A 21988-nucleotide genomic window follows, 5' to 3' on the forward strand; every position below is an offset into this window, starting at 1 on the left:
CAATGAATGTGCAATGGATATTCAGTAGTGAATTGGTAGTGCTATCAGTGCTAAAGGTAAATGGTTTATTGCCTTCATCTCCCTTTTCTTATTGTTCAGGAGTAAAGAATCATCATGCTTGAAGGTAAAACAAATCTGCCTTCTATGGTGCAGTGTGAATAAACTGTGGGCTATGCATTTTATCTCTCTCGGGGCTAGATTATCTGCCCTCCAATGTGGCTGTTATGCCACTGCACTTTTTATGTCTTTTTCTCTTTCTTCAGCTTCTCACCTAATCTCACAGACAATCTAAAGAGTAAACAAGACACAAAGAAACAGTTAGAGAATGTATCACAAGTTTTACTGTAATGCAAGACTGAAATAAGTATTTTGGGTCACAGGGATGTGCTCTCTATCGTGTTCTATAATCCATTTAATCAACTGATCAGGATTTTTCTTAAAATTAATTTCATTTTAGTTTTTAGCCCCATTTTTATGGTTACAAATAATCTTTCAACTACAAGACTAAATGTATTCCTATTCAGTTACTGCTCATTATTTTTTGTACCCATGCTGTCTTGTAGCTTAAAGCATTTATCTATCTCTCTACTTACTCATAACTTTTGTCTACTCATAAAGAACAAGATGGGGGTGGGGGTGGGGGAAACGAGATAGTCAGAAAAATTACTTGTGAATAACTGAAGTTTAAGAAGGAATTTCCTTGTAATTGAGATGATAGGTGAATTTGAAGATTGACCTTTTATTCTCCTTTGTCCTCCCTGTTGTATCAAGTCAGTTGCATCTACTGATTTGTGGGATTTGGCTCCAAAGAAAAGAAATTGCAGGATTTCAGCTGAGGGAAAGATAAGGACAACCTGCAAGAGCACCCTAATATCTTAGGGGTGAGGTTGGAGGGGACTGAGGGGGTCAGGACAAGGCTGGGCAGAAGGGCCTGACCAAGAGATATCTGAGGTGAACACTTTTGCTCTATTTCTACCTCAAGGACTAATCTCTTCTACTTGAACTCTGGATGTTTTTGCTCTTGTCACTACAGCAGTTTGGTATTTTCAGTTAAGATAGAATAGTTATTTTGGTAGTTTTTTAAACAGGACTTGCTGATGGCTGCTGTTGGCACCTTGCTCCCTGTGTTCCCCAAAAGAAGGGTGTGTTTGTTTACTGTTCAGAATACAGAGCACCTTTATCACCACACTAACAATGCCATGAGGTTTTTAATACCTCGTTTCTCCCAGTAAAGATGAAATCACTGAGTCAGAGACACACAGGCTCAAAGTCCAGTGTCAGAGCTAGGACTCAGCACTGGTGAGGCCTCACCTGGAGTATTGCATCCAGTTCTGGGCCCCTCACTTTAGGAGGGACATTGAGATGCTTGAGTGTGTCCAAAGGAGAGCAATGAGGCTGGTGAGGGGCTTGGAGCACAAGCCACGTGAAGAACGACTGAGGGAGCTGGGGTTGTTCAGCCTGGAGAAAAGGAGACTCAGGGGTGACCTCATCACTCTCTTCAACTCCCTGAAGGGTGGCTGTGGTGAGCTGGGGGTCGGTCTCTTTCTCCGGGCAGCAACAGACAGAACAAGAGGACACAGTCTCAAGCTGTGCCAAGGGAGATACAGGCTAGAATTAAGGAGGAAGCTTTTCACAGCAAGAGTGAAAAATACTGGAATCATCTACCAAGGGAGGTGGTGGAGTCACCATCCCTCGATGAGTTTAAAAAAAGACTGGATGTGGCACTTGGTGCCATGATCTAGTTGAGGTGTTAGAACATGGTCTAACACCTTAAAGGTGATGATCTTAAAGGTCTCTTCCAACCTAGAATTTCTGTGATTCTGTGATTCTGTGATTCTCCTACCCCTGAATTCTCTGTGCAGTGGTGGTGTGCCCCTTGCCCCAGGTGCCCATGGTTTTGCCATATGAGCAGGTAAGGCCTGGGGAAGTGGCTGTGAAATTGAAAAGGTTTCAGCAGAAATAATTTCTTTGAGGCAGGTTTTCTGCATAAATGTCTTCATGTTCCTCAAGAAGAGAAAGACTCATCCCTTGACTTTAGCAAAAGTGATTCCAAAGAAGAAGCCCGTTCTTCCTTGTAGCAGAAACATCTGTGTTGTAAATGTCAAATCACTGCAAGATTTGTATTTTGATGTCATTTGTAGCACAGACTACAACTATTTTTCATTCAAATAATATATCTTGGCTGGGAAGCTGATAAGCAGTCTCTGAGATTTAGTTATCTTTTTCTTTCTACTCTGCAGATACTTCTGTGTGATTTAATCCCTTCCAGTCCCAAGGAAAAGCTTTGATCTTCTCATGTATTCTTATGAGCTGCACCAAATAATCTCAAACAGATTTTTGGTGTCGTGACCTTTGCTAGTGCTCAATTCTCTGCCTTTGCTGGTCAAGTGAAGGCCTCCAGGGCAGGTTCAAACTTTTGACAGGGGATGGCTGTACTTCTTTGCTCTGGGTCACACAACTCATCTTCACACAATAAAATCACACAACTCTCCTTCCTAGTGGTGACTTTTCTTTCATTGTTGCTCTCTGATGTTCATCAAGCTTTGTTTTTAATAGTTCACTTCGTCCTCTGGTGGGGATTTTTATAGTGCTAAAGCCAAGTAACCTTCTTTCCTCTTGTACTCTGAGCCCAGAAATGAGATCTTCAGACTGAAAATGTTCAGCTTTGCATGTTGGAGAAACAGCATTTTTGTGAGGTCAAAAAGTGGAAAAGAATCTTCATTAAACAAAATCCAAACTAAAGGCCTACATCCTCCAAATCAGCCTGAAATATGCTGCCTGGACTCATGGGATCTTGAATAGGGATTTTTAAGATTTCCTTACAATACTGTATGAATATTACAATCTTTTTAGGAAAAGATTTTGGAAAGCTTTCCAAATAGGTGCTTCTTATGAACTGAAATTCATATGAAAAACTTACAGTGAGAAGAGGGTAAGAAGGCACAGAGATGGACAGGCTGACTACACTGTACTGGATGACCTATTGATTGGGCAGTGCATCCAGTTCAGCATGTTTAATAATTTTCCACTTTGCACAGGCTGCTTTATTGCCCTGAGCTGGCACAGTTCTTGTCTGCATATCAGGGTGATGGAATACAAGGAAAGGGTTCTGAGCAATTCTTGAGTTTGAAGAAACAACATGTACTACAAATAATAATCAGTTCTGTACTGGGTAGGTGTCTACAGCTTGGTAGTGTTGCATTTCTTTGTTTGTTTGGTTTTAATTGTTATTTCATTTTTCAGTATCAAAACACTTAACAGCACTTAAACACTGCCTGAAACCATACTGTTCACATCCTTTCATAAAACATGACTGTCATCTATTTACTACTAGTAATGGCAGTGCCTCAGCAGTGCTAGCAGAGATGATTGGAAAAGATGTCTGTATTAATATGATAAATGCCACTGTTCAATTTCAAGCAAAAAACAATTTTACACAACAACATGTCACACATCAATTAATTTTCTCCCTTGCTCCAAGCTGTAGCTAATCTATGTATTTGCAGCACACCTATTACTGCACTATTTATAGACATTTTCAGGTTTGGTGTTTAGAAGGGTTTGATATTCATTTAACTAATTGGGCAAAATAAAGACTATCCAGTTTCATAAATAAAAGAACAAAAATGAAGAGTAACCATGTTATTCTGAAGTACTAGATGACCTGAGTTAAAATGGAATTCTACACAAACATTAATTATGCTCTGCGCTTCCTGCTGAGTAACTGTGCTCAAGAAAAATTGTTCCTTACAAGTCAGTGCAAGCTGTCATTTCAGTGAGTATGCAGGGGTTTGTAATGGGCTGAAATGTGCACTCTGATGTTTTATACAAGTGACTTCCACAACTCTGTTTCTTTCAGGCTCTGAGAAAAGATTTCTGTATGTTCATAAGAAATGTGAGGCCTGGCTTCCTTGGCTTTTTGGAAACAACAGTGGTTCTTTACCTAAAAATATTTTTTTCCCTGGGCAGTGGCTCTCAAAAGTTTGGTTTTTTTCTTCTCTCATCTAAGTGCACACCATGTTTCATGCATGAACATAAGGGTATGATGAAATCTAACAGTGGCATATGCAGACAGGGAATTGATCACCCAGATGACCATGGCTACAAGCACAGGTATGGTATCTACACAGGAGAAGTGAGTTTGTGTGTATGTTCATGTCTGCCTACCTCTGTCCACAGCCTAAAATTCCTAAAGGAAAATAAAGAACTTGCCCCAGTCATTTTGATATTTCTGTATAGAAACACTTTGTCTCTTTCTGGTAAATGCTTTTCTTTAAACAATAGAGTTGCAGACTCATATAATTATAACTGATTGAGCTCAGTGTTTATCAGAAATTATTCTGCTGGATGACATCTGTTACAGGGTAAAAAAATAAATACTTCTGTCCTCAAACTGAACCATGTAAAAGGAAAAAAAATACTGAAATTAAGTATATGTTCAGCAGATACAGATGTTGTTCTTTAAACTCCCATTCCGCCCAATGGGAATTTAAGTGTATAAAGAGTGGGAGTCTGTAGAATCATAGAAAAACTTAGGTTGAAATGTGCTTCTGAATGTCACGTGGTCAAACCTCTTTTTCAAAGCAGATTCAGTCAGACCAGGATTCTTAGGGCCTTGCTGAGTCAAATTCTGAATATTTTAAGGATGGGAATCTCATAATCTCTCTAAGCATTCTACATTACCCTTCCTCTCTCCTATTGTCTGGTCTCAGACCACTGATACAACCAGACTTAAATTTTACCAAAATGCACACTAAGAAAAGTATTTCATTTAGAGAAGACCAAAACCAGTGGCACTGCAAAACTTTTGTCTCTTAGGAAAATCATTAGTGAGAACTGGAGAAGAGGGGATAGGATTTGATAGCAAAGCACTGAATCTGTTAGAGAATTTCACGCTTTCAGGGCTGCCTTGCAATTTCTAGTGGAAAGTTTTAGTGGAGTAATTCTTGCTAAGCCTTTTGTGTAGACATAGAATCTCAGAAAAGCCTGGTTGGGATGGGACATTTAAAGGTCATCTAGTGCAACCAAAACCCCTGCAATGGGCAGGAGCATCTTCAACTACATCAGTTCAGAGCCCCATCCAACCTGACCTTGAATGTTTCCATGGATGGGATATCTACCACCTCTCTGGGCAACCTCTGCCAACCTTTCTCCAACCTGCTTGTAAAAAAAAAAGATATCAAAATTTTCCTTTAAGGGACAATTTAATTTTGTTTAGACTAAATATAGCTTGAAAGCATTTATCCTTGTCTTCTCGCAATTAATCTTCCTAAACAGTGTGTCCCCTTCTTTCTTATAAACCTCCTTTAATTACTGGAAGGCTGCAAGAAAGTCTCCCTGGAGCCTTCTCTTTTCCAGGTTGAACAAACCCAGCTCTATCAGCATTTCCCTCTCTGAGAGAACATGTTCAACTTATGACTAATTGAACAGAATCAATCTTCCAAAAGAGTTTACCCGGTGTTTAGCTTGCTTCTTGTTTTCTCCACTGACATTATTAATAGTTTCTGCCTGACTTATGGCTCTTTTTCCTATTGAAGAAAGCGGGCAACTCTCTTATGGTGGAACCTCAGAGCAGTTGGCCATCCCATTGCATGACAGAGGTGATTGCTAGGATCCAGCTCTGCAGACATTGATGGTGGCACTACTGGAATGGGAATCAAAAAAGAATCACTGTGTGCTTGTCCTCTCAGTGCCCTTAATAGCTGCAGCACAGTGAAAGGTTGGGCATCCTTACTTTTTTCACTAATGTCAAACTTCTTCTCTGAATTCAATATAACTACACAGGACTAAGGAGGAGTCTGATGTCTGCAGTAGAAAATCCAGTTTAGCCTTTGTGCTTTAGTATCATCAGTGGTGTACTGCAGGAATGGTCAGAAGACAATAATTCTTCCACCTGTGTGTTTTATAGGCCTTCCCAGTGCAGCTGCAGTGTTTATTCATTCTCATTCCAGTCTTGTCTCCTTCGATATCCTTTTAATTTGATGCACGACACCTTCTCTGCCAGAGCAAAATGCCACAAGCAGGCAAGGTGCTCACTTCTGAGGAAAAGCAGCCTGATCTGCAAGTCACTTTTTTCAACCCCACACAGCATTTAAAAATTTTTTTTTAACTCTCTCTGTTGGAAAGATACAGCTCACTTCTAGTATTGCAAGTGTAAGCAGCTCTGCATAACATTAATTTTAGGGAGAACTTTCCAAAGGGTATTTTAGGAAGACTCAGCAGCTGGAAATGGATGTGTCTATAAGCACACAGGCTCATGTACAATGTACCCAAGCCTGACACACGAACAGATGCAGTGTGGTTCAGTTTTCCTCTTGGAAGCCATGAGAAGCTGGGGTTGTCTGTCTGGGAGCCACAAATAAAGAAGGAAGGCAGGTGAATGCCTTGGCTGAAAGCTGTAGCTCCAGAAAAGGGACCTGGAGTGCAGGATTCCCACTGCAGAACCCCAGGACCCTCCCATGCTGTGTGATGGCTTTGGGCTTGGAACAGTCACCCACAGGCTCTCAGACACTGGGCTAGGGGTGCTGCAGTTGCTGGGCTTATTCATGTAAGTGCTGAATGTTTTGTTTCAAATTACATGCTGAAAATGTCCATTTGTTCCCATTTGAATATACTCCATTCAAACTTGCCAAGACTTATATTCTAAAATGGGAGATGATGTCCCATTCTTTACAATCACTGTATTAGCACTCAAATAGTTCTGCTACCCAGCTGGAGAGTCCTTTGAACAATCACAGCACCTAAATATGGGAGATCCATATCAAGAATGCAGTTTATAATGCAGAAGTTAGAGTCCAAACAATGCTTCTGACAATGGAAGCAAAAGATGCAAGGGTCAGAAAAAGTAAAATGCACTGTTTCTTTCCATGTCAAAGCAAAGAGTACAACTTCAAATGTGAAGAACTACAGAGAAACTGCTGCAATGCCTTATTTATCTAACAAAGACTGAAGTAACTCATGAGCTTTTAATGACGTAGAATCAAAGAGCAAATATTAACTTTTATGCAATGAGTCATCTGCAGATCTGAATCTTCCTCTGGTGCCCTACTAATCAATAAACTCTCTTGTCCTACCTGCACCTGGTATATTTGAATTAGATAACCACTTGATGGAGGTGCCTCATAGCTTTTCATATCCTTACTTCATGTTGTCTTAGTCTCAAAAACAGCTCTCCACCATTCCCATTTTACAGATGAAAACTGAGGCCTAAAAATGTTAAAGGTAACATTCATACAGCGTTTGAAATTTTAAATCCCCTCTGAGAGATTTGCAGTACCTTTTTTGCATTTTTTTTTAGTTTTGAGAAATAAAATATTTTTCTTAAACCATCTGCTTCAAAAACTTCCCTGCAAAGATGCTTCCAGCATGGATACAAAATTCTCTTTTACTAAACAACCATCTTGGTTTCTTTAATCCTTGCCTTTCAGACCTGTAAGGAGTGTGTGTGTGTGTGTGTGTGTGGTATATCCCATGGCATCTCCAGGTTTCTGCCAATATCCACTTCTGCTTCCTGCCTCTCCTGCCTCTTCTGGGTGCAGGATTGAATGCCTCAAGTTTTCCCACATGGCAAAAGACTCTCATTGTTTTGTTACATCCCTCTAAATATCTGCTTCAGTTGTCCCTGCAAAAAGAAAGGGATCTGAAAGTCTCTTTGATTGATGTCTCAATCTGTCTTTTCATTTCTTCTGCTGCTTGTTTCACCTAGATTCTGTCAGTGATGATTTGCTTTTAAATGTAATGGATAAGCTTCCCAACCATCCATCTCCTCCTTTAACTACAACTTCTTTCCATGCATTAATGACTGAAAAGTTACATTTTCATTTAAAGTGAATTTGCAAAGCAACCTTTAGATAATAGGCAGTTCTAATATTCTGACATTGTTGAAGCTATTATAAGAATAAATCAAGAGAAAATTCTCCTACTGCCTGCACAAAATGGGGGGAAGGATAGAGCAGAGGCCCCAATACTGTGATGCTACACAACAGCAATTACCATAAACTGAAAAGGGCATAGAAATGGTAGCTAGAATTGGGCTTATCTCCCTGAAGTTGAAAGGTGTCAGAAAGAGGGGGGGAGGAAGCTCCACTATTGAAACTGAAGTCATGCTAATTGCCTTCATCTCACACTGTTTTTCATTCCTGATTGGATGACCTTTTTTAATGCACAGGAAAACATCAGAATAAATCATTCTGAAGATTATCTGTAGACACAGCAATAAGTATTTTGATCTGAATGCAGCTGAGTCTGCTCATATTGGTGGTGGATTTAGCTCAAATATACTGCTAATAGAGTTTTCTTGCAAGAATATATGCAGTGATGCTTATCCAGTATCCCCTAAGTGATGGTAGGAGCCTGTATCTGTGTAATGAGTAGCAGTGATTTTGCAGGGATTATTTGTACTTGGGGTCAAGTTAAGAACAAGTCTTTGTATCTGGATCCTTCTTCACAAGGGTTCTCTGCTGTGGAGAGGAAATGTGAAGAAAAACAGTCTTTTTGAAATAATTTGTGAGACAGGGAAGAAGTACGCAGTTCCTTGAGCATTTTGATTTGGCTGAGGAATGTTCTGCTTTGGAACTTGTCCCTGCTCCTTGGCAGACTGAGACTCTTCATTTCAGAAACAGTTATTCTGCTCCTCGAGCAAGAGCTCTGCTCCCTTGTTCCATGTTCTCTGCCCTCTTTATCTTATTACAAAAATATCCCTGTATGTGGTCTCTTGGCTTTGACAGAAACCCCTCAAAGGACTTGGAGAAGTCACTTACTCATTCCCAGCCTTGCCTTTAAGAGGGCAGCAATACTTGCAGGAGCCTCAGATGGTTCTTGAGAGAGGGATGACATCTAGAAGTGCAAAAGTTCCTTTGTTGGTCAAACAAACCTCCACAGTGAAAGATGATTTCAGATTTCTCTCACTGCTGAGCCTTCTCTCACTTCTGCTCTTTGTTCAGGGAAGGGTAGGCAAAAAGGCATGGCTTTTATTTCCTTCACATTACATTTCCAAATGTAATACATTACATTTACAATGTGAATGCTTTGCATGCTGGTTTAGAGGGTTTTTTAAAGTGTGGCTGATGTTCAAGTACTCTAATGCTCACTCCCATCACTGTTATTATGCAGGTAAACAATGTGCCCACCTTTACAGGGCCAACACTGCTGTACAGCTGGTGAGAGCCATTAGTAACTTGACCTTCCTGTCTGATTTGTACTTATGCATCTAATAATAAATAATCACATGTGGAAGAGTCAATAGAGAAATAATGCAACACACTCCTTTTAGCACCCTAATTCAGCAAAATAAACCATGAGAAGCATTTCAGTAATTTACTATAGTAAGTGCCCTCAGCAGCTTCTGTGTTTCAGCTGTTTGGTGCTCCAGCATGAAGAAAATTATTTTGGTAATTAGTTATATTGTTATTTAATAGTTCCCAGACAATATTCTATTTTTTTTTTTTTTTGAAGGAATGGGCCTTTCCTTCTATATCTCTCTTCCCCATTACAAAAAAAAATGTTTATCTATGAATCTTTCCCCTTGCCAAACCACCTGTTTGTTTTTGTTTTTTTTTTCTTGTTTACTACTTTCTCCAAAAAGTTCCCCGTTATTGAAAAACAGCTTCTGATTTGCAACTGAACTGATGGAGCTGCAGGAGACTCCCTCTTCTTGCATCTCTCTGAGAAAGCCAAAGAACAATTGGGCTGACACAGGACCCCAGGTGGGGAGGATGAATGGTAACAGCACTGCAAACAGACATCGCAGAAGTCTCCTATGAAAACTGGGTTTCTGATCACCTGGGCTTCAAGAGAAACAGAAAAAGTAAAAAGGATAATGAAAGAGACTGGCTTTAAAGCAGAATAGTAAACCTCAGTCTCTGAAGTTAGATGAAAATTAATCTCTCTTAAAATTGCATGTGCTTAGGCACAGAGTATTCAGCTGTTTCTGGAGTAATATGGTGAAAAATAATAGTCTGAGGGTCAAAGCTAGGATGAGAAGGAGCACACTACTTCCTGGAAGCACCCAAGCTGAGGTGACATAAATAAGAGAATAATCTCTTAAAAACTGCTGGGTTGCAAAATACCAGAGGCTAATCTTCTGCAGACCTAACTCAACATTTTGGGAGGGAAAGGGTGAAGCTGTTGATGGAGCAGGAGGAGAATCCCTCCAGAAGGCAAATGGGTGGGAAACACATGTGAAAAACACACCAGACTAAGTAGAGGAGGGGAGAAAGGCTGGAGACTTCTGCATTTGAGTGTAGGTGGATATGACCTCAATAAGAAAGACACTTCCCCCAGTGTCACCCTCGGTCTCAAAGTGATTTTTATCCCTCCTGTTCCAGAGGAACAGACTGTCATCACTCTTTTTTTCTGTCTCACATCACTCCCTCTGTGGTACTATTTGTTACAGCCTTAGCAGGAAGCATCTTGTTTGCATATACCTCTTATAATAAACAACATAATTCCTAGCTTACTTAATGCCTCCAGATTTGTGCTTTCTCAGTACTGGCCTTGTTGCCGTTGTCCTTTCTAAGTACTCCAGTTTGAAGAAACCAACATTTTATCTCTAACTTTTTGACTGTAGAGATGTTTTTTTTTTTGGTTTGTTTTTTTTTTTTGTTTTTTTTTTTTTTAATTTACTTAGTGACTCAAGCTCCACAAAGTACCATTCTTACTTCTCACCAGCTGGTGATCCATATGCCACTGCATCTCTACTCTTGTAAATACACGTTTGAAGTCATGCTCATAGATCAGACTTTTGGTGGTTAATATGGCAATATGTTAAAATGTCAAGCAATGCAGAATGAGTGAGTCAGGGAAAAAATAGAAGCAGTATTCTGCACATTTATAAAATTTTCTTTCTAAAGGGCTCCCAGTGGTCTGCAGACATCAGGGGATTCCTGCCAGTGTGACAGGGTCAGCACAGGGCTGGGATTTGGGATCCACAGCATCTTCATAGAAGCATCTGTGAGAGGAAGTGGCTCCCAGCTTCTCAATGTTATCTACCAGCATGTTTAAACTAAATTAGGAACAAAAAATACAGTCTGACACATTGCCCATGAAAGATTGCCAGCTTCTAACTCCAACTCTTCATTACTCTGGAAAGAGTGGTGAGTATTCTGTGAGGAGATGGTAATTTGTGACTTGGTGCTCAAAAAATGAAAAAAAAAAAGGAAATCCTTTGAACTTTGATATTGCTTTAGAGAGCATCCTAATGAATGTGGCTGCAAACTGTGTCTGCAGAGCAAGACCATCAGAGGCTTCAAATCTCTGAACCTCAGTCCATATTTTCAATCCAGTCATGGCAGCACCTTCACCACCTGCATTTCAAGCAGAGGTACAATCTCTGACCTCTCAGACTTCCTCTTTTCATTGCATAATTGCCCTTAAATTTGGCAATGACTCTGCAAGCCAATGCCCTCATTTCTAGTGCTGGTGAAAGTAGCCAGGGTAAGAATAGAAAATGCAGCTAAGAGCTTTCTACAAAAGAGGTGCCACTAGTAAGGGGATAAGAGTTTTTGTTGATTTTACTGGTTCTGCTGTTAATAACAATGCCTTGTGTCATTGTGAATGTTGTAGTTAACCAGTCTCCAATTCAGTGGCTCACAACAAAAGTATAAGGAAACAATTGTGCCATAAATTCATGCTGTAGCTGTATGCCAACTATCAACTATAGGTGCATGAATGCAAGCTTATAGCTGGAAACACTCTGGATGTGAATGACAGGAGCATCATGTGAGTGATTTATTGTTTACATAAATGTTAAAAAAGTATAAATAGCATAGCTTTATAGAAAAAAAGAATGTGTTGTTTTCTTCAGTCTCTTTCCATTTACATTAATCTCTCTGCAAAGCTGTAGTGAACTCTTCAGCTTCTGTGTGGTCTGTGCAAACCAATATGTAATGTAGCTAATCTATGCATAATGAGGTAGATAACACTCAAAAAGGAGTTGTGGTTCTGGGAAAAAATTGGAGTCCTCCAAGGATGCAGTAATGGATTCATTCAGTTACTTAGAATTCAGCATGCAGCCATATCTATGCCTATTTATATCTCAAGATGTTTCCCAATATTGTGCCTATAGAGATGATGAATGAGGAGACGGGATGGTCTACAAATCCAGGCTGGCAATTTGATCAGAACTGTCTGCTCTGCGCTGCCATGATAATTAGTAGTTCTGTGCTATAGGAACCTTGAGATGAAAATCCTAGTAGATTTTTTTTTTTACTGTTTTAGGATTTGGAGTTCTCTTTGGGGGATGCAGATGAGAATGCAAAGTAACTCAAAGCCACAGCAGAGAAGTCCAGTCCACATTGTGTTACTGAAAAGCATTCATTAAAATTTTGCTATCAAAACTGTGAGTGAAACTTTCCATGTTCATTGAGTCCAAGTAAAATGATGCTTATTTGCTTCACATTCTCAGGTTATAATAAAAATTGTTTTCCACACTGGACTCTGGGAGGGTTAACACTGCATTAAAAAAGAATGGTTTTAGATGAAAATAAATGTTCTTAAAAGCAAACTATATTGAGCAAAACCATCTAGATTAACAATGTTTTTCTCAAACAGCTCCAAGTCACTGTGTGCTGGAATTAATGGGACATCTCTCTTGGAGGTTTTTTCTGTTACATTTAGATGATATTCAGTTCTAGTTTGTAAAGAAAACCCTCCAGAAGCTCACAGCATGTGAAGCCCGTCAGTTCCAGTAAGTGAATCTGCTGAGGCTTTATCAATTTAAAAAGCATAACACAGTTATAGCAAAGTAAGTTGAAGTCTACAGTCACTGTAAAACTCTGCATCAGCAGCTTTGTCAAGGCAGAGAAAAAAAAATGTTCTTGTTTTCAGAAGTTACCATTATCTAGAACTTTTGGCATCATATGCAGTAGACAAGACAGCTTTAGTCCTGTGAACTGACATTTGTTAGCAGAGTACCTCTTTAGTGCTATAATTTAGTGTATTTTTAGTTTTTCAGAAAAAAAAAAAAATTCATGACTTTTAGGTTGTGATTTCTCTTGTAGATTGAGAAGGAGGGAAGTGGGGCAGGGAGGGAGGGAAGGTGCTTTGTTGCTAAACAGTAGAGGTCAGCTAAATTTGGCCCAAAGAAACTCACGTCAGTCTCCTCTACCCATGACTCATTTCTTCCCTCTCCTGCTCGTATGGTTTGGTGCCAGAGCTACCCCTTGAGTTACACAAAGGACCAATTAATCTTCTTCATGGAAGAGCCAAGACTCTTGGTCCTTCCTTCCTTCCCATGGAACTGAGGTCTGCTGTGTGTCTCCTAGAGGCTTCCTGCTCTTGGTGCCTCTGGAGGGAAAGAGTTTGATAAAGAACATTTGATGTAAAGACAAGACAATGTCAGCATCTCGTGGAGAAATAAAACAGGACCAAGCCATGAAAATATGCTTTGGGAAGGCTCCACTGCTGGGAATGCCATTTTAGCAAGGGAGCTGCAGTGGCTCCAGCTGCAGAGCAAGGATACTCTTTTGCCTTCCGCAAAAGAGAAAACAGAAAATTCCATCTTTCTCATTATCTACCCTATTCAACCCTATTTACCTGGTGACGTCTGCAAGCTTGTCAGATATGTAGGGGCTCCAGAGCAAAGACTGGAATTAACTGGGCTGTTCTAGACTACATTTTGAGGTGTGGGCTGAAAATCTGCCTGGAAACCCGCCCCTCATACCCACTGCACTGGGTGACATTGGTACAGTAGGGACAGGGATACGCCAGGAAATGTATTTTTTTTTTCCAAAGGGCTTGTGAAGGCTCAGAACTGAAGTGGAACTGGAGAGGTTCAGACTTGTCAGGGTCACGCTGCTGATGTGGCTTGAGACCCCAGGTGTTTCCTTCACTGTGTGGCTCTGCCCAGAGCTGTGTCTGCAGGGCTGCAAGGAGAGGGCAATGTGGGATTTGAGGGCCAGCTGCTGGGCAGATTTGGGCAGAAATCACCCAGGACAGTCATGCACCCCTTTTAGCAACAGCCTGTCTTTGAGTTCAGCACTGGGAAGAAGTAGGACAGAGGATCACTTGGGGATGTGTAAAAACTTCATGGTGAGTTTTGTGACCGGGACAATCAAATTTTTCTGTGTGTTGAGGTATGATGTTGCTTTGCAAGTAATTAGTTAAATATTATTGCTGCTCTGTCTTTCATCACTCTGCTTGCATTGCTTTGGGCTAGTTTGCTGTTTTTCTCATTTTTACCCAATCTTCAGAGTATTTGACTCAATCTTTCCTTCTTTATATCTTGGTCTCTTATCTATCTAAATCTGAATGCAAATACAAATAAAGGCATCATTTTTATTCATAAGCTGAGAGTCAAAAATAAACATACTGTTTATTTTGAATTTGAACAGAACTGTTTCAGTGCTATAAATTGTTTGAATGTAGCCTCAAAAATCCAACTTCCCAATAGAAAACAGCACTTTCCCCATCATTAAGGATGAGTTTCTGTCCATGAATGCACCTTGTTAGTAGTTTCACACTGAAAAGATAAGAATATTGGACAGAGCTACAAAATATTTATTTTTCATGGATCAGCTCTACATCTTGGAATGAACTTGGTACACCTTGGTCTGGACTGTTTCTGATTAACTCCTTAGAAACTTCTTAACTTCTTCCTTGTTACAGGTCAGAGACAGGCTTCATAAAAAGAGGAAACCATATCTCAAAGGGCAAGTGACCCAGCAGTTACAAACTTAGTTAAATATGCACGTGCAAAGTCACATACCACACATTTAGTGCTACTTAAATATAATTTCAAACACTCACATCTGTAGAACTTAGCAGTAAGACCAATTATGCAGATATATAGTCAATTTCTTTTTTTATCTGTAGACTACTCTGTACAGGTAAAGCATTGAATACTGTGATAATTTGTGCAATACCTTGGTTAAGCCAGCATACCTGAGTTAAATAGTAGCAGAAAGATTTAACACTTTTTAAACTAGAAAGCAAGATTTTTTTGAACTAGAAAGCTAGAAAGAAAAGAGGAGCGCTGACTGCTTTCCTCTTCAATTTGCTTTTCCTCTTCAATTTGCCTTTCCTCTTCTTGCCTGCTGCAAGAACGAGCTCTTGGGTGGTATCAAGGGGAAAGATTAAGTAGCCATTCATTGCTGGGAATTCCAGTTCTTGGTATACCTTAAAAATAAAGCAGTTCCTTAAATTGATTCTTTTATCTAAGTGCAGTCATAGCTAACAGAAACATAAAATGAGCTATTTGCTTGACCTGATTTTGTATGGAAGCTTCAGAGTTAAGGCCCTTTGCTCTGACATGGATGTGAAACTGGCCTTGAACAGCAGGCAGCAATTTGGAGCTGCTGAGTCATGAGAGTTTCTTGTGAACGTGAGGGTCTTTGTAGAACAGCAGTGACTCCCTGAAGAGCTCAGTGCTCCCAAAAAAATTTGAAGCTACAACATCCTCCTCCTCTGTCTCTTTTTTCTTTTGAAAGTGGGAAAAATCAAGGTAAGGTGGTAAAAATTTGCATTTTGCTCTGAACAGCTGAAATGGCGTTGGTGCAGTCATGGTGTCCTAGTATGTGATGTAAGTCAGTCATGACTGTGCCAACAACAGGTTGCTCAAATACTGCTTGCCCTCTGAGATGCAGGTCTGCTGCATGAGTTGTGTGTGTATGCTCACTTGAACACAACTTCTCAGTTTTGGTTTTGCTGACATGGTGACACTTGGGCAAGCTCAGGATGACAAATTGATTTTTCCATGACTTTCAGAGCTTAAAAAATGCATATCTGGAGAAAGTCATGCTTTAAGGAATGATAGATCTGCATGTGACATGGAGACCCTCACTTTTATGCCAGTACAAACATTACTACAAACCAAGAAATGAGCAGTGACTCCACTCTTTTCAGTGAAGCAGATCTTATTTCTCCTAGAAGAGTTGAATAACAACAGTTGTGCAGTTCACACAAGCAGCAGGATGATCATACACATGAGAGAAATCCTTCAAGGAGCTACAGGCACTTATGATCCTGCTGTTCTGCTGGAGGGCTCTGTATATTATACAATTCTCCCATTCTTGAATTCCAAAAAGCATGGTTACGCCTCACTGTCTGTTTTCAGCACATTGTACTTCATGCTAAGCTGGCTTTACATCATCACTAAAACATAAAGACAATTTAGTCTTTCCAATTTCTAATATGAAAAGCTTAATAGTTTTGATATACTTCAGATGCTTTTGATTTTTAGAGAACACTGCATCAAATGTGGTGATACGGGCTTTATTTGAATGCATTCTAAAGTCACTCGTGTGTAAATCAAGAACTGATTGGTAAATTAAATTGCCTAAGCCATGCCAGCAGCAGCAGAGCTGGAAATTGCAAAAAGCCTGTAATAAAGTGTTGCAGACAAGTTATCTCCTTTCTTTCATCAGTCTGTGAGCTGTAGCAGCAGCGAGCATTCAAAATCTACTTGATTTCACCACAGAGCACACTTAAGTGCAGTTCACAAACTGTACTGTCCTTGAACCATCTGGGGTTCATAGCATGAAACCTCTTATGTTCTTCAGCTTATAAGATTGTTTTGTTGCTGCTGCAGCGGCTGCCACTGTTTGCTTTGCAAGTTGCTGCTTTCAGTGTTCAGCACACACCCTCAGTAGCTTTGGTCAAAGTGCTTACATAAACTGAAGCCTAATAGCAATAAAGGGGAGGCATCCAATTTTCCCACCTTTGAATTTCTTAGAATAATGGATAATTGTGTCTTTGGAACTTGAAGGGGGAGAACCCAACAACAACAAAAAAGAAACTGTTCTCTAAGTTCTGCTCCTTATGTTACGAAGTTCTGAACTAATCACAAGCACTATACAAAATGGAATTTTCTTTCTTTTTTCTCTTAAATATTTGTCTGAAATGCCTCCTTTTATTTATTTTTCTTTTCTGAGAAGCTCATGGCATTGCTCAGTGATGCATTTTGCCTTGCAAGAAAGGGGTAGGCAGATCATTATTTGTAAGCTAGGCATCACTGAGGTCCAGCCTCTTCCCCATGACTCACTGCAGCTCCTGGCTGATGGCATGGCTCATCTACTCCTACCTACTTCCTTGGTCTCTTCAGATGTTTGCTCATCTCCCACTTGTCCCTGGAGGCCACTTTACACAACTCTACCTGGTTTCATTCAACTTGAATCTGTTCTGCCCTCTGTCTCTGTCATGTTCCTTGTGTGGTGGAAGCTTTTGCTTCACCCTGTGCTTGATCTAGAGCTAAAGGATGCTACAACACAACACTTGTTACATCAGCTGATGGGGATGGTTCCTTGCACACTGACATCACTGCCTTTTAGACTGTTCTCCCAAGCAGCAGACAGAAGCTCAGGGCACAGGATTGTAGCACAGCATAGCAGCAACACTCCCTCCTCAGCTGAGCTAGTGCTGGTTTGCCTGACTAGCACAGGGAATAATAGTGGAAATTAGGTGTGATAAGCTGCACAAGCATACTGTGCCTCTGACAGCACTAACAACACTCTCAGAGGTACTGGAATAGGTAGATCAGCATGGCTCTGTGCCTCAGCCCATCCCAGCTCCAGGGCTGTAGCTCCCCTGGGGGCTGTGACTATATCTGTGAGTGTCCACTGCTCCCATTGCTGTGTTTGACAACCACCAAACCCAAAGCTGAGTGTAGTCCCAGGGGGAGAGAGAGAGACAGGTGCTTTAGCTACAGTCACACCCTGGATGGCAGCAGGAACAAACCAGATGTGCTGAAAGCAGCACGGCAGGGCTGTCACTGCTGCTGGGGCTGCCTGCCAGATAAAAACAGCTTCCAAAACAGAGGGGAAATGAGAACCTGGTTTACCTGTTTGAATATATGTTTGATAGCTTTTTTACCCTTTTCCTTTTCTTCTCCATCTTTCAAAATGCACCCAAAATTCACCCAACTTGATGGCTTTTTTACTATCAATCACCTCTAATGACCCCAAACTCATGGCCCTTTCATGCTGGCATTTTCCTATGCTCTATTTCTTCTGAGCTTGCCCTGTTCCATCTCTTTGCCCGTGTCCACAGCTGGGGTTTCACATCCCAGCATCAACTAGAGCCTGAAGACACTGCTGAGCAGACGGTGGAGCTGCTTCTTGCACAGCCCTGCTGCTGTCCTGTGGCATTCTGCTTCTGTACAAGGCAGTGGCTCCCAGCATATCAGCTGTGGATGTGAGGACAGACCTAGGGCAAAGTAAACCATGTTTGTTGGTTAACTTTCTGGGAAAAATAATCCTCCCCTTGTGTTCAAGTATGTGGTAAAATTAATGTAGATACAGGCTGAGAGAGGAATAAGGACAAGGTGGGGATGGCAGGAAATTGCAGTGTGTTCATTAGCATATGAAGAGGGCTATATTTATACCAAGTGCAAGGAAGGCAGCTTGATCAGGTGGGCATTTAGGAAAGTATTTATATTTCCAGCAAACCATGGCAGAGGCTTTTCCCTAGAACTGCATGTGCCTCTGATGTTCCTTTTGAAGAAACCCATATTCATTCCTTACCACAGATGAACTCAGACATGCTTGAGAAAAGTCCAAGTCTAAAAATTCAAGAGACTTGGATCAAGCTGCTGACTTTCTACCAGCTGTGTGTGCAAAACAAACCACTTTGCTTTCATATGTTCTGAAACAAGGACTACACTGAAAGGAAGATGGAACCTCACAGGTTCCTTGAGACACTTTTATCAGAGATCTCTGGGTAATTAGTAAAGTGTCCCTACTGATGCTACCAAAATAAAGTAATCCTCAGTTGAGGAATACCATGATTATATTGTCAAGTGGAAACTCAGCCTCCTTGAAGGCACTGTGAGCCTGGCAGCTGGTCATGGTGATACTGAGTCCTGTTTTGTGTACTTTTAGATATACAGTTCAGCCTGTTGTGGATCTTGAAAGCTTAGAACTAAGACTATTGATTAATAGAGTTTCTGAATTGTGACTGAAATTTTAAAAGTGCATTAAAAAAAAAAAAGGAACAGCTTTTATTGAACAGTATCTGTCTCTTTAAGTGACATTTCCTGTGGAGTGACATACTCTTCAGTGTAAGGAAGCTAAGAAGCTGATCAATATTTGTGTATAAAGTATTTCTAGAGATCTGTTTTGTCAAACCTTACATCATCCTCACCCAGAGAGTTTGACTATTACAACCTGTATTTCAAGCAGGATGGAATGGAAGCAAGGAAAGAGTGGCCAGGAGTCTGGACTGGAGCTGCAGTGGAACTGGTCTTTCATTTGCAATTTTTAACCATTCTATGGGTTCAATCTGAGTTAAAGGAGTACTTTCCAGCCTATTGGCAATTTTATGTGCCAGCCACCACAGACATACAAGGCCTCAGGCTTGGAAGGCTTGTGCTTCTCTTGAATATATGCACCAAAGATTGCACACTGCTGAGTCAAAACAAGATAGTATAGGTGCATTTGAAATTCACTTTATTAACTAAGATTTTCGGTCCTTGTTTATAGACATGAAAAAGAACCAGATCCAAAAAACTGTATTTAAAAGGCTGGAGTCAGAAGTAATTAATGCCTAAAGTGACTCTATAGCCATACACAGCCAACCTACATAAGTGCAGATCCTCAAGAGGTTTGTGATTAGTAGTTAGCCTTACTCCTGCCTAATATATTGGTACCTTGAAATATAATAAACACTGTACTGTTAAGAATCATTTACAGTGAGAAGACTTCATTGCAAAAACTGATTCTTTTCAGTCAAAGTTTTAGCACAAAATTGCATGTTTCTACTTCTAGAGGAAGGTGTCCCTGTGTCAGGCTAAATATTGACAACCTCCCACCCCTGCTTCCTACTTCTCCTTCCACACATAGCTCAGTGACAGCAAGCCCCTGCTGCAAAGGACAGCATGTGACACTGCAGGTCACAGCAGCTCCTGGCTCTGTAAAGGGAATTATTGCTGCCTTATGTGAGACGAATCACATTGCTCTGGACACATTCTCAGTGAAGGAATGTGACAATCAGACTTGTATTACTTTGCACTGCTGCTTGTGCTGCCTGGCTCAATGAATTTTATGGCTGAGCAAAGCTCAGGTTACCAGTGGAGCAATTTTTCACTCATCCCTCTCTCTGAATGGGGCTGGCTGCCCCAGTCCTTGGGGATGCCCCAGATGGATCCCCATTCTCCTGGGCTGGGGAATGTACAAAACTCACTCAAAGACTTCCAGAGCTGCCTTTATAAAATGTCTGGGCCTGTGGGCTCTCAAGGACTGTCACCTGTTCTTATTTAAAAGACTTTCTTCTCTTGAAGAGCACTGTGGAATGCAAACCTCTATTACCCTGGCCCTGAGAGTTTTCAACCTGGCTTCACTGTCCTGTGGTTATGCACCTTCCTCCTATTGTCCTGTTTCACTAACAAGGTTTTTTTCCTTTTTTCTCATTGCAGAACCCCTTTCTCCTCCCTCTTTTGCAGGAGCCTTGTACCCTTTTTGCACCTCAGCTCCACAGCTGGTGTGGGCTCAGCCTCTAGTCCTTGGGCCAACACATCCCAGGTGATGTGGAATGGCACATCCTCAGCTGGCAGCAAAAAAGGGTGGGGAAGGAGCTGGGCACAGGAGACAGGGCAGAACACAATGAAGTATCATGCGGGAATAGCTTTTTCCATGTTACACTGCTTTCTGCATATAGCAAAAAATACCTCTTTCCTCCCAGCCTGCCATTTTCCTCTCGTTTCTTTGTTTCTTCTCCTAGCTTCAGGTTATGTCTCTTCATGACCTCTCTGAAGCCACTGTGTTTAAAATACAGGGTAATTTGTTTTTTACCTGGGTACCACACTTTGATAAGTTTAAAAAAAATCTAATTCTCTCCAGGCTGTGAGTTTACCAGCCACTTAAGATAAGGACTCCAGATAGTTTCCTTAAACTGCCAAGGATTCTGTCAGTTTGCATCCAAGGGAATGAGGAGGGAGCCTGGAAAAGTTTGGGATGGAGCAGAGCAGCTCCTGCCCTGGGTCCTGCCTGGCTTGCTGCTCTGCTTGGGAGCACAGGGAGCTCTGGAACTGCCCTTGCACCTGCTGGGCTGATGGGGACAAAAACCTCTGCCAGAATCAGCTTTTGCACACGAGAATTTTTAACAGAAAACTTCTTTAACAAAACTCCTGAGAGAGCCTGACCCTTCTTTTTGTGGAGTTAATAGTGAAGCTCCTGCTTCATTTCAGTGGGGCAAGGTTGACTTTCCCATCTGTGTAGTACTCAGGGAGTACTGAGGTAAAGACTGGCAAGCCTGACAGCTGCAAAATTGTGGTGTTTGGAAAATGGAACTTTATAAATGTTTATTTTAATTTTAAAAAATTCTTGTTTTTCTTTTTTTTTTTTTTTCTCACTACATTCTGCTCATTCTCCTGGGCTCTGCAGCCCATTATTGCAAAAGAAGCAAGACCAAAAGCAGAGGCCAAGGCATGCTCAGGAAAGTATTGCAAGGATTAGACTGCATTTGTGCACACATGCTTATCCAGCAAAGATGTATATTCACTTGCATCTTCCAAGAGAGTCATTCATGACAGAAGTGTGCATACACTATAGGTGATTGTTTGGAATTTTATTAGACACCAGTCCATGTACTGAGGCACTTTCTCAGGCATTACTCAGGAAAAACTCACAGCTTCAACATTATAGTACTTAAATACATGAAAATCCATAGTACATTGCACAGTGTTTTTCTTTCAGCACAAAAGTTACAATACTTCTGTTGTCGTGAGGCTCTACAAAAGTGTATTAGTGCTTTAAAAATACATTCTTAGTAACTTTTGGACATGCAGCTTCACGTCCGCTGTAAGAGATTTAACCTCCTTTGCCTCAAAAGAAAAACAGAATTCTGTTTCCAGCCCAGAATTCATTAAACACTTGATCAAATTTCTGTTGTTTTTCATTTGCCCAGCTATTTCTTGAATTTCAGAACTTTTCTGCATTTCTAATAACTCAGGATAGCCATTCCAAACTGAAGGAATCTAAAAAGTTTTTCTTGGACAAGAGTTGTCACTAACCAGTTACCAGATTCAGAGAAGGAATTTAGGCTTGTCCAATAAAACTAA

At 40.8% G+C, this 21988-nt stretch overlaps 1 protein-coding gene across 1 annotated transcript in view; it reads right to left on the reverse strand.

Annotated features, from left to right (window-relative positions):
• The window catches only part of BEGAIN (brain enriched guanylate kinase associated), a 151515-nt gene that overhangs the window by 93526 nt on the left and 36001 nt on the right, over positions 1-21988 (reverse strand). The gene's annotated exons all lie outside the window — the stretch shown is intronic.

The sequence above is a fragment of the Ammospiza nelsoni genome, chromosome 6 (assembly GCF_027579445.1).
Source record: "Ammospiza nelsoni isolate bAmmNel1 chromosome 6, bAmmNel1.pri, whole genome shotgun sequence".
NCBI classification, from domain to species: Eukaryota; Metazoa; Chordata; class Aves; order Passeriformes; family Passerellidae; genus Ammospiza; species Ammospiza nelsoni.